At 37.8% G+C, this 8125-nt stretch overlaps 1 long non-coding RNA gene across 2 annotated transcripts; it reads left to right on the forward strand.

Annotated features, from left to right (window-relative positions):
* The first annotated feature begins 609 nt into the window (after positions 1 to 609).
* Positions 610 to 4489, forward strand: LOC309701110. 2 transcript variants are annotated; one of them, XR_014274870.1, is made up of 3 exons: positions 610 to 1641; positions 3461 to 3658; positions 3761 to 4489. It is a non-coding gene; the product is annotated as an uncharacterized lncRNA (long non-coding RNA). The 2 variants fall into 2 exon arrangements; XR_014274871.1 differs by lacking the exon at positions 610 to 1641 and adding an exon at positions 3167 to 3381.
* Positions 4490 to 8125: the final 3636 nt, after the last annotated feature.

An 8125-nucleotide genomic window follows, 5' to 3' on the forward strand; every position in this document is an offset into this window, starting at 1 on the left:
CAAGAGAAGATACGGCCTCTCCTAGGAGGTGTGTGATCTATGCCAGAACACTCTGGAGAGGAGTGAACGCACTCCCCTCTTCATGCTACACAGAGTTGTTACAGACCTCCTAGGATGAGACATTCTTTCAATCTACAAATGATTATACACCTCTAAGCATATATGGTTAAATATTTCTAAGCATAAATGACAATGAACAATACAAAACCTAACAAAGATCCAGCGTGCTTTCCCCTCTCGTTGCAAAGTCCACATACTGATGGAATCTAGGAAGCACTGACTTCAGATTTGCATGGTTGAAATCTCCAGCAACAATAAACAGTCCATCCGGGTGTGTATTTTGCAGTTCACTGATATTTGTATACAGTTCCCATAGCACTTCATTAGCATTAGCGCTAGGTGGAATGTACACTCCGATAATGAAAACAGTGGTGAATTCCCGTGGTAAATAAAAAGGTCTGCATCTAACAGTCACAAACTCCACGAGCGATGAGCAATAACTAGAAACTAGCACAGATATTGTGACGATATCCATACATAGTGCAAAATAAACACGCTACACACAAAAATGTAAACAATAAACAATGTAGCACCACTTTGGCTCCGGAGTGGCCGCTGCGTGCTATTGCCGCGCCGCCATCTTTGTGACAATGACCGGATAAAGAGTGATATGAACATATCTATAACTTACCGGAATGAAAATGTCTGGAACACACCAACAGATATTTGGAGATGGAAGAGAACTGGATATCAGCTCGTCTCACAGCTGCTATCCAGACTAGACGCCTTCTTTTGGTAACATCCGATACATGAGCTGCCTCATGTTGCTTCCAGGTGGGGAAAGAATGAAAAGATAAACCATTTTCAACCTTATTCCCTTGCCGGTCGTGCGATCTAAGTTTACAACCGACCGCACAGCAAGTACGAACCATAGCTGGTGTTATCCGTGTACTTTTGCTCCTCTTTCGCTAGCGCTTTGTTTGGCCCAGAAACATGGCGCCTCAACCAAAAATCATGGCCACGCTCCCTCTCGTGACATCACGCTCCAAAAGCCCTATCCGGTTGTTCAGTCTGACGTCTGGGTCTAAACTCCGCTGCAGGTCCATATATCAAACGATCACTATGGCATTACTGAGAGTTGAAAAACTCTCTAAAGTCTTTCATCTTTAATAAAATGATCAGCGTTCTGCACTACCAGGTGTAACAATTGAGTTTAACATCCAGGCATCCATGAAAACGGAATTTATGACATTTAACGGAGTTAGAAGTTAGCAGGAAGTTAGCTCGCTAGCTTCTATCTAAATACAATATAGCATGTCCTGACTGCGGGGTTTTGAAAACAAATTAAAACGTACAGCTCTGTTATCACTTCCAACATAAATGAAGACAGAAAACTAAACAGCAGTGACGTTTGTAGGGTTACTGAAGTTGGGCTAACTGGTATATAATGATGTGCTACGTGACTGCTAGCGACACAGCTATGTTAGCATAATATAAACAAGCTAACTTTTTTTCCACTCGATAAAAGTTAACGTGAGTGTTCTCAGTGGTCAGAAACAAATGTAATCGCATGGCAGGATGCTGTAAAAGGACCAAACTTCAGCCAGGAGAACAACTGAGATAATCCATCCACAATACGAGGTTAGTCATTCATATACTGCTGCATGGGCTGGGCTGTAGTTACATCCTAAGGTTTTAAAAACTGAGCTTAAATAAATGATTAGTGGTAATAAAAGCCGAGGGAGGTCAACAGGGATCACTGACTGTTTTAGGAGCTTTTTGAGATCAAATAGAAGAAAATACATAACATTAAACATGTTAACAACACAAAAGCCATATTAAACGCAGACTACTTTAGACCCGGAAGTAGGATCTGTCGCGTCATCACTGAACAACCGGATTAGGCTAATTGTTGCGTCACTTCCGGTATTTCAGACAATCCCTTTCAATTTGTTGTAGGTTTTTTTAAATTTGTTGCGGGTTTTTGTAATTTGTTGTGGGTTTTTGTAATTTGTTGTGAGGTTTTTTAATTTGTTGTGGGTTTCTGTAATTTGTTGCGGGTTTTTGTAATTTGTTGTGGGGTTTTTTTAATTTGTTGCGGGTTTTTAATTTGTTGTGGTTTTTTAATTTGTTGCAATTTGCACTTCCCAGCCACCGTAACTTCAACATTGTTTATTAACAATTTTGCTCCGGCATCTTTTTTACAATTTCCAAATAACATAAATGTAGTTTTTTTTTCAAATTTAGTGATAACTATTTCCTGTCAAACCATGTTTTCAGTTTAATCATTTCTTGTGTGACAATTTCCAAAAGCTGCTGTGAATTCTCTCCAGCACAAAAAATATTTGTATCATCTGCAAATAAAGTAAACTGTAATATATAATGAGGATTACAGTCAATGAGTTTAGTTTCTTTCTCTGCAGAATCTGTTATATCAGGAATTGTATCAGCCAAGTCTGGCCCAACACTTACAAAGAATTTATTGAACTCATTAACCACATCACTCATGTTACTAATATTTCTATCATTATTAGCGAAATACGAAGGATAATTTGACTGCCTAGAACCATTTTTAATGATGGTATTTAATGTTTTCCAAATCCCTTTAATATTATTTTTATTCATATTTATTAATTTCTCATAATATTCCTTTTTACATGACTGTAGGGGTCTCTGCAAGCATACAGGGCTCTGACAGGGTACAAGATGACAACTTTGGAATTCTACTAGAAACAGTCGATCATATTTGTTCGTCAAAGCTGAATCCAACACAAACTACGCTAAATTAGCGTTTTGAGGTAACAGCTACAATAAGCATAAAAGTTTTCGTACGGTTATCATTTGTTAACATGACGCTAATAATACATTTATTACAAACCTGAGCGTTTATCCACTGGTCATTCGACATGACGAATGACTTCTGAAGTCTTAATTCAGCTCAAGATGCTGATGTAAGCCCCAAAAAACTGAATTTTGGAACTGAAACTGAATTGTAGAACTGAAACTGAATGGTGAGAAGTAAATCTGAAATTATTCGAGAGCTAAATTTTTAAAGGATAAAATACGGTTTCAAAGGAAATTAATTCATTTTCAAAATATAAAATTCAATTTCAATTTAGTGATGATCATTTTCAGACCAATAAACTGAATTTCAAATTAGGATAATTCATATTCAGTTTTTAAAAGCATTTATTCAAGTTACAATTCAGATTCAATCTGAGCAATTCAAATTCAAATTTAGCTTATTCGTATTCAGTTTCTGATGGCACAGATTTCTGCCCATACACATGGTGGACACGTCAAACAAACCTCCGTCAGACACAAGTCACTTTTCAGCCGTTCTAAAGTCTCACTTCAACGCTGGATGCAATTTATCTACAGGTGAGCTTAAACACTACAGAAAAAAAATAATGAAAAAGATTTTTGTAAGGATGTTTTTTTTCTCTCAAAATTTTCTCAGGGTCTGCGATTACGTCAAATTGACATGATAGTTGACACCATTGCAGGCAGTACAACAACAATTAGTAAAATGTCCAAAAAAATAAGGAGGGTATGTGTGGCTGCAGTTCAAAGATTGAGACATCGTACAGGTCAGCAGATTGGTGACCAAAGGGAGTTTATTGTGATTGATGAGAGTCACTTTCGTCACAAACGAAAGGTAAGTTTTTGTGACTGTAATTTAATATTACATCTATATATTTATCAACCTTTCATAGTATCATTTAGTCTTTTTTTTTCCATTTTTTTGTTTCTGCATCAGTATGGGAGAGGAAAAATGGCTGGGGGATGGAAAAGAAGAAAGTGGATCTTTGGAATGCTGGGCATAAAACATCGAGGGAAAACGAGGCCTATCTTGCGACTTGTGGAGAAAAGATCTCGAAGACATCTTGTTCCTGTGATTACCCTTCATGTCCGGATTGGTTCCTCAGTGATAAGTGATGAATGGCGGGCCTATCGTGTACTCCCAAATTTAGGGTATGACTGTTAACCACAGCAGGTGGTATGTTGACCCTCGTACAGGTGCCCATACCCAACATCTGGAGAGAGCCTGGAGGTCTTACAAGGAGCAAATCTGGAGACTCAGGGGTAACAGAAATGATAGACTACTGTCAGAACACCTTACAGTTATTGAGTGGAACGAGTGGCTCACAAAAAAACACAAAAATGGTACATTGGGGAGACTGATATATGGCATTTCCAAAAAATACAGATAATTCTGAATGTTGCTACTGCTTTTTTTTTTCTTTTTAAAAATGTTATTTGAAAACTTAATGTAAAGAGCTACAGGTCATATAGTTTGCATCCAGCTGTGTTCTGTATTACCTCAAATATTGCTGATAGTTTATGACAGTTTTTATTTGTGTATCAAAATTTGTGTGTCCAATCTGTAAGCATTGTTCTCATGTTTTTGTGATTGGCATCTTAAAAATACAGTGCGTTCTGGATCTACCCTGTGTGTTGTCATTTATTTTTTGTTACAATGTACTTTAAAAACGTTCACATCTATAAATAGGTTGTAAGGTATATATGGTCCCCACTTTAGATGGACTCACTCAAGATACTTTACTAACAGATAGCAAATGGTTTGTAACTTCCTAAATAAGTTTATTAAGGTATTTATGGGTATTTATAGATAATCTATCGAAAAAGAAGTTGGTCGATAGTGAGTTACAGCTTTGGCAGCCTTTAAGTGACAGTTATAAATGTATTGTAAGACATCTGTTAAGATATAGCAGCTGACTGATGTAACCCTGATATTCAGTGTTTATAAAACATCTAGTATGAAACTACTATGTGTAGTACATGTAGAGTTTATAGTATTATGTAGGGTATGTTAACCATCTACTTACCTTTTACCAGAGATTTTGTATACCATTGAACATCCTGAGATGACTGGTTTGTAACTGATGCAGAGTAGCGTTTATAAATGATTAATCAATGAGTTTTAGAACATGAAAACATAATTAATAAAAAGTGTTGTACATTAGCTTATTAATCATGCATAAAGTGTTTAAAACAGTGCTTGAAAACTATTAACTGATTATGAGATATACTTTGTAGATGCTGTAGAGAGAATTAAGTAACCATTAACTAATACTTAACAGATGATTAACTAATGCTTAATAGTGTGCACTTATTATAATGTGTTAACCATAAAGGGTTACAATAATGTCCTAAATGTCATTACCCTTCATTTAGCTCGGCGTGTTGTGTCTTTTCACAGAAAATTATAATGTGTTTTTTTCAAACAGGAAAAAAAAAAGGTTAAACTTTTGGTGTTCACACTAACCTGCTATACTTTTCTTTGGATTGTCGGAAGAAGACAGAATACATGACAAAAACCCACAGAGTCACGTGAAGAGCATTCAGTCTTCATGCAGGAGAGTCCTCGGTCCCACAACCTTTTCGCTGAGAAGTGACAGTGCTAACCACTGCACCACAACGTAACACTACTTTAAAAAAAGTGGGAGGGATTTTTAGTTTTTTTTGTTTGTTTTCTTTGTCGCTGAATCATGGCTTTATTTTTCTCATTTGCTGCAAGATACAAATACAAATTTGCTTGCCTACGTATTTGGGGAAGCAATTGAGAAATAAACGTTATGTTTAAGACACAATACTATATGTAAGGAAGCTGCAGCTTATAAAGTGAATCATTTCTGCTCATTTCCAGCTCCGTGTGATTGTTAGTGGATTCCACCTGAGCAGCTGTGCATGACTCAGCTTCAAATAGTCCTCATTTACCTCATACTGGAATCTGATGCTGATCTTTAGTTCCTCCTTGTCATCATTTTAGCTTTCAACTTTCCTCTTATTGGCTCACAGTCAGAGCAGTGACCCTAAAACTCCAGTCACACAAGGGAAAAAAGTGCATGGAGATTGCAGCACAGCTAAAATTACTGCAGCCGTGTGCAATGAATTTGCAGTCCCTTTGCCTTTGAAATGACTGCTCCAAAGACGGGAACCAAGTCTGTGACAGTCAGCTGCCATCTTCAAAGTGACTTCAGTGGATCATGACTGCCATAAAACAGCAATAAGACAAAGCCAGTGTGCTATCAGCCTACGACTGAATGGGGTCAAGTTGGCAATTACACACAATCGACTTGCAATTAACTTTGATAAATCAGCAAAAATCGCAAATTTGTTGTTTACATACGCAGATATTTGCATTAAATAGTCCAGTCAGAACCTAGAACTGAAATGAAAATTATCCTCCAGAAATAGTTGACAAAGCAAAATGACATAGGTGCTCTGCAACCTTGTTTTAATATAGGAATATGATTAGAATACTATCTGTTGGTGATCAGTTGCACTGAATCACCCTATTTCAACGACATGGCACCGGTACACACTGACTGCAATTGACTGCAACATTCTGACAATCTGTCTGCATTTATAAATTAGACAGCAGTTAATTGCAGCTCTTGACTGAGAGTGATTGGAGTGAGTCACTGAATCATTCACTTTGCAATCAAAAGGCCGAGGGTGTTGGGTGGTCATCCTCTGGGAAACCAGCTGGCCACCATAGCTACTTGCAACCAGTCGCCAAATGAGGTGATCTATAAGTTATATAAGGTTCTCTGCCCTTACTGACTTCACACTGAGCAGAAACCAAGCACTTGCATGTACTCGACTAGATTACTCATGCACTGACTTCATTATTTAACTTTTTTATGAAATGAGCATCCACCATTGTAACAGTATGTTTTGGAGAATACAAGGACATGCATGCACTCCCTTAAGTTGTATACCTACTTTGCTAGTACTATATATGTGTTACAGGTGTCTTTTGCTGTGCAAAAGTAGCAATCACAGATTTCACACTTTTTTTAAGCTTGTGTAAAATCTCACACTTTGAGACACCTGAACCACAGTGAGACCATGTCCTGAGATGCAGTGACCTTCGAACGACGCAATGCAGAAGGCAGGTCTTTGCAGCCGTTTCTCCACTGAGTCTTTGACTAAGCCCCATTAAGCACTCACACACATAAGCATTCACACACTTATATCACTTCACTCCTGTCTGAACATTTGCTTCCTTTCCTTTTTCCTCCATCTCCTTACACGTTATTTTTCTCCACAGTTAACACCTATTCTTTCCCCTTGTGCCCTTCCACAGCTTGAATTCAGCTCATTTATGTCCCCTGTGATGAATGTGTCACACCAACAACACTTGAGTAGAAACACACTTACACACACCCTTGAGAAGGCACACAAACATATATATCTGCACACAATGTACCGCACAATGTATCTCAGTGTCAGCTAGCCACACTGTGATCTGATAAATGGCTTTCGGTGCAGGTGGTTTCTTTCATTAATACACTCTCACAAACCTAGCTTTATAGTACCCTACAGCCATCCAGCATATTACAAACAAAAAAGACAGAAGCTGGAAAGAGGGACAGAAGTAAAAAAGAAAAAATGGAACAGAATCAAAAGCGAGTTCCCCTTCGAGAACCTCAATGCCTCCTATAAACCAGCCTGTTATTTGGAATAAATTTTTCCTTTTATCCCAAAGTTAACACTTGATTTTTTTCATTGGCTGTATTGATTTCCCAGTGGGGAATATCTGTATTGAGTAATGTGTCACTTAAAATGATGCATGAAAGGATCATAGGTCCCCAGTTTGCCATATCACACCGTTACCCATTTGTTTTGCTCCTCTTGCAAATGAAAGTATTGGCATTTAGAATGAAACAGACCAAGTAATTTGTCAGCTGTTCCTTAGTGTTCATCACTCTGTTGTTTATCACCACAATTCAGGACGAGAGATGCAGCCGCAGAGAGAAAGTTTAAGGAATTAGTGTTTCATCATCAGCTGAAATAGGTGGCAGGAAACATATCAGACATACTATGAAGGGGTTGGTTGCTGATCATGCACAGCTGGAGATAAAGAGGTTTCTATAGAAGCACTTGCCAGCAATAATGTATCTATCCAGACTGCCAACTTTAGAAACAGAAGAAATTATCGCAAGTTACCCTGAAGTATGTATAAAGTGATGCGACATGAAACGTAACTACTAAGATGCAAATTTCTTATTTTTACCGGCTGACAGGATGTCTGTGGAGTTGGGGAAGAGCTTTCTGCCATTATTATAATGAATGTTATTCATAAACTCAAAGC

Source organism: Aulonocara stuartgranti, assembly GCF_965226115.1.
Source record: "Aulonocara stuartgranti genome assembly, chromosome: 23".
Lineage (NCBI taxonomy): Eukaryota > Metazoa > Chordata > Actinopteri > Cichliformes > Cichlidae > Aulonocara > Aulonocara stuartgranti.